The sequence below is a fragment of the Haemaphysalis longicornis genome, unplaced genomic scaffold (assembly GCF_048455015.1).
Source record: "Haemaphysalis longicornis isolate Haplotype H1 unplaced genomic scaffold, Haemaphysalis longicornis Haplotype H1 scaffold_6, whole genome shotgun sequence".
Lineage (NCBI taxonomy): Eukaryota > Metazoa > Arthropoda > Arachnida > Ixodida > Ixodidae > Haemaphysalis > Haemaphysalis longicornis.
In genome coordinates, this window is record NW_027526407.1 from 186,208,520 (window position 1) to 186,213,675 (window position 5,156).

Here is a 5,156-nt window from a genome sequence, read left to right on the forward strand (position 1 = left end):
CCAGGATTGGAAACTCTGTATCCCGAGACACCAACCCTGACCTTACCTTCATAAAAAATAATGAGCCGATCATGATCACCTGGAGCAACACCGGCAACGATCTGGCCAGTGACCATATGATCGTCGAGATCAACATACCCACCCAGGCGAATCCGAGCGACAACAAGAAGAAATACACCTGGATCGACTGGACAGAATTCAGAAAATCCAGAGGCAAGGACCAAGAACAGGCGCAAGAAGACGAGATCACCGACATCGATGAATGGACGAAGATCGCCCAAGACGTCTGCAAGTCTCCCAAGGAGATCGAAACGGACATCGAAACCGAAAGAATGGATAGCCGACTCGCCAACCTGATTGAAGCCAAGAACTCCATCCAGAACAGATGGATGGGACAACGTCTATATCAAAAACAATGCAAGAAAGTGGCAGAGCTCAACCGAGCGATCGGAAAGCACTGCCGCACATTATGCACCCAATAATGGAATGAACTATGCAACGCTGCCGACGGACAAATACACAATGGCAAAACTTGGAGCCTACTCAAGCACCTTCTCGACGAGACCAAGACGAAATCGCACCAAAGGGATCGACTAGCAAAGCTCCTACACCACAAACTCACGACGCACGAAACGGACGTCGTCCTGAAGCGAATGCTAGACAAATACCTCCCATCGACACCAACTGACAATCACGGACCGTACAAGGGCAGACGCAACGTGCGCCTCGACAGGGACATCGAAGTAGAGGAGGTCAGAACGGCACTGCACGACCTCAACAGCAGATCGGCACCCGGTCCAGACCTCATCACGAACAAAGCCCTCAAGAATCTAGAAGATCGATCTATCGAGAAACTAACGCCGTACTACAACAAATGCTGGAAAACCGGCTCACTACCACCAGAATGAAAGAAGGCCAAGATGATACTCATCCCCAAACCGGGGAAACCGCCGAGCACGGACAACCTCCGCCCAATATCGCTCATGTCCTGCGTGGGCAAGGTGCTGGAGCACGTCCTGCTAAACAGGTGGCAAGAGTACCTCGAAAGAGAGGGGCTGTATCCCGATTCGATCATCGGCTTTCGACAACACCTTAGCACACAGGATGCCATGATCCAACTCAAACATGAAATCATAGACGGAGACACCAAAGACACCAAAGCAGTACTCGGCCTCGACCTGCAAAGTGCTTTAAAAAAAGTAAAACACTCCGCCATCCTAAAGCAAGTGTCCAAACTCAATATGGGCGAGAGAACGTATAACTTCGTCAAGGACTTCCTCAAAGGCAGGACATCGGAACTTAGGGCTGGCGACCTGAAAGCGAAGCAGAAACGCCTAGGTAGCACAGGAACGCCTCAAGGCTCAGTCATTTCACCACTGCTGTTCACCCTCGTGATGATCGGAGTAGCCGAAAGCCTGAGCAGAATCAACGAGGTCAAGTACACGATCTATGCAGACGACGTCACCCTGTTAGTAGACGGAGGCAGCGATGCTCACATAGAGTCTACGCTGCAAACAGCCGTCGATACAATCGAAGGCTGCCTCAAAGGCACCGGACTCAAATGCTCACCGAACAAGTCGGAGCTTTTGTTGTACCTACCGATCAGAAACCGCAGAATCAAAGACCAAAGGGAACACGAGAAGATCAAGATCAAGACCAGCGACGGGACGACGATGTCGATAGTGAACAAGATCAGAGTGCTGGGGATGACAATAGAGTCACACGGCAGGAACGGCGTCACGATCACCCGACTCACCGGGAAGGCGGCGAACGTGACCAGACTTCTTAAACGTGTTTCTACAAGGAAAGGAGGAATGAGAGAAGAAAATTTTACTAGGCTCATACACTCGTTTGTGATCTGCCACATAGCCTACGTGGCAGCATTCCACAAATGGAGGAAGACCGAGAAAAACAAGATCGACGTACTGATACGCAGAGCCTACAAGACGGCAATGGGACTACCCGAGACGACCAACACGAATCGCCTGCTCCAGCTAGGAGTCCATAACACCTTGGACGAAATTGCCGAAGCACAAATTACCGCTCAGCTTGAGAGGCTGTCAACCATCAAAGCAGGCAGAACGATCTTGAACAACCTCGGCATAGCCTTCCACGAGCAACAAGGGGCGAAAAGATCGATTCCTGACGACGTACGACGAAACCTCACAGTAGATCCTATTCCAAAGAATGTACACCCGGAGTTCAACAAAGGCAGAAGAAGAGCGAGAGCCAAAGCGCTAACAGACATACACGCCAGCGACACCAAGGCCAGATACGTGGACGCGGCAGAGTATGCCGGCAGCAACGGTTTCGCCGTCGCCGTGGTCGACGCCGACGGAAACACCCACACGGCAGCGAACACGTTATGCACTCAATCCGAAGAGGCCGAGGAGATAGCAATCGCTCTGGCCATCGCAGACCGGGATTGCCACACCGTGCTGAGTGACTCCAGACAGGCTCTAAGGAACTTTTCCAAGGGCAGAATCGCACCGACGGCGGTCCGCATACTACAAGAAGTGAAAGGAAACAAGAAGGTACGCATCAAGTGGTTCCCGGCGCACGTGGGCGAGGCGTCGGAAATAAACGCAAACCGCAACGAAACGGCACACGCTAAGGCGCGAGCACTAACCGACCGCGCCCACGGCGACCGTCCGCTATGGTTTAGTACACGAGACAGGATGACTAACTACAACGAGATAACCAAGGCCTTCCGTCTTACCCGAAGACTTCTCCCGCCGCCCTGCACGGGGCTAAACAGGTCGCAGGCCGTTGTATTCAAGCAACTACAAACGGGCACGCTGCCGAGCCCGGCACTGCTCCACAGAATGTATCCTCAGTCACACCCGAACGACAAGTGCAAGACATGACGCAGGGAGATGGCCACCTTTGCACACATGTTGTGGGATTGTATCAAGAATCCAGACGAGGCTAAATTAGGACGCATACCGCCGCGACTAGAGGCCGCAACGATGAGCAACAACCAAGAAGAACAACTATGGGCCGTCCAGCAGGCCCTCGAGGCGCTGGCGAGGCAGGAACCCGGGGTGCCGGCAACGGCCAGCGGGGATAGAATAGAATAGAATAGAATAGAATAGAATTTTATTTCATGTTCTTTATAAGACATGACGGGGCGAGAGAAAAAGCTGCTGTGGACAGCTTGACGAGCTCTCGCCCCGTACCGGTGTATGGGCAGCAGATGGCGCCTGCGGTATACATCCTAGAGGGCTTGCGTGTAATTGATACAATCCAATTTCAACAAGACACTGTTTTTCTGTGAAATTCAGTAAACTATTACTAAAGAAAATGTTGTTACAACAAAATAAACAGAAATGAGAAAAAAAACAAGTTTATACAATGTCTAGCGGAACATTGCTTGCATACATAGCCAGAACTGGTACTCTTCATGAAAAAAAAAAGAGAGAGAAAAAAGAAAAGAGAAATCATTATTACAGGTACATACGTAAAAGCTCAGAAATCCTTGAAGAATGAAAGTCAACGCCACGTTCAATAAATTGATTTAGAAGATTGGGGACAGTATAGGACAACATATGATTACCATAGTTAGTTCTGCAACAGCGTACCGTCCAATGTTCAGTATGTGGAGTGTTGTACACAGGTACATTGGGAATTAATTGCGCAAAACTAGTCAGGAATATCTCGCTACGCTTTTCCTAGTTTCTAAAGCCGTGCTTAGGCGGTAATCATAAAGATTTTCTGCACTAATAAGGTTGAGTTTTTTAAGGAGAGGACCTGCTGAAGTGTCGAAAGGGGAATTTGAAATTATGCGAACCGTTTTATTTTGAAGACGTGCGAGTTTGGTGATGTTTGAAGAGGTTGTGGTGCCCCATACGAGGAAGCAATAACGTAGGTAAGACAAGAACAGCGCATTATATAATAGAAGTTTGGTTTTCGTAGGAAGCAAGTCCCGAGTTCGATAAAAAATTCCAACGGTACGGGCTAGCTTTGTCATTACATTCTCAATCTGAAAATCCCAAAGCATATGTTCAGAGAAAATTATACCCAGCGTTTTGATCCTGTCTACTACTTCGATTCTAGTCCCATTCATAAAGAGCGCGTCGGGTGTTATGGCCTTGCCTTTCGCTCTAAAAACTACCGCTTTTGTTTTTCTGTATTTATATTTAGGCCATTTGCTGAGGACCACGCAGCTAATTTTACCAAAATTTCGTTGCCTCGCTCTAACAGTTTTTTGCAATCAGTATCACTGAGAAATAAGCTGGTGTCGTCTGCGGACATAACAAATTTTACTGACTGATCGATTCGCACTATATCATTAATATATGTTAAATAGATAAGGGCCAAGTATGCTTCCCTGAGGGACCCCATAAAGTGCCGGTTTAGTTATAGATGCATGGTTATTGATTGATACATATTGGTTACGTTGAGCAGAATATGTTGTCATGATTTCAAGTGCTGTTCCACGGATTCCGTAATGTTGTAATTTTTGTAAGAGCAACGTTCGGTTAAGTAAATCAAACGCCTTTGAGAAGTCGATGAACATTCCCAGCACAAATTTTTTCTGTTCAATGTTTTCCAGTATAAATTCTTTTTGGTCTAAAAGAGCGATTTCGGTTGAACGACCTTTTCGGAACCCATATTGACATTCTGTTAATAAATTGTGTTTGTCGGTAAAAGCTGTAAAAAGCGTGTGAATGAGCTTTTCAAGGGCTTTAGAAAAAATGGGCAATATAGAAATTGGCCTATAATTGGATAGGGCATTGCGGTCACCCTTTTTGTGTATGACAGTCACTTTAGCTGTTTGTAACTCAGTTGGGAAGCTTCCATTGACAATACAGAGATTAAATACGTGGGTTAGCGGCGGTGTTAGAACATCAGCAACAAATTTCACGGGATGAACCTTAAAATCGAAAACGTCAGAGCAATGACTATTTTTCAAGTGCATAAGGGTCGAGAACACTTCAGACTCCGAAATAGGACCTAAATATATGGTTCCAGCGCAAGTTGTTTCCATGTATTTTCGATAGTCCCCCGTAGAGAGGGCGGGTGCAAATTTACGAGGAACTCATTAAAGGCATTAGATAATTCAGTGCCGCCAACTTTATTGCCATTAATTGTGAGCTCTTTAATTGGACTAGTAGTCTTTTGGGTGCCAATAACAGAGGTAATCTTTTTCCAAA

At 47.2% G+C, this 5,156-nt stretch overlaps 1 pseudogene; it reads left to right on the forward strand.

The window, feature by feature from the left end:
* The first annotated feature begins 1,241 nt into the window (after positions 1 to 1,241).
* Positions 1,242 to 3,080, forward strand: LOC144143399 (uncharacterized; annotated as a pseudogene).
* Positions 3,081 to 5,156: the final 2,076 nt, after the last annotated feature.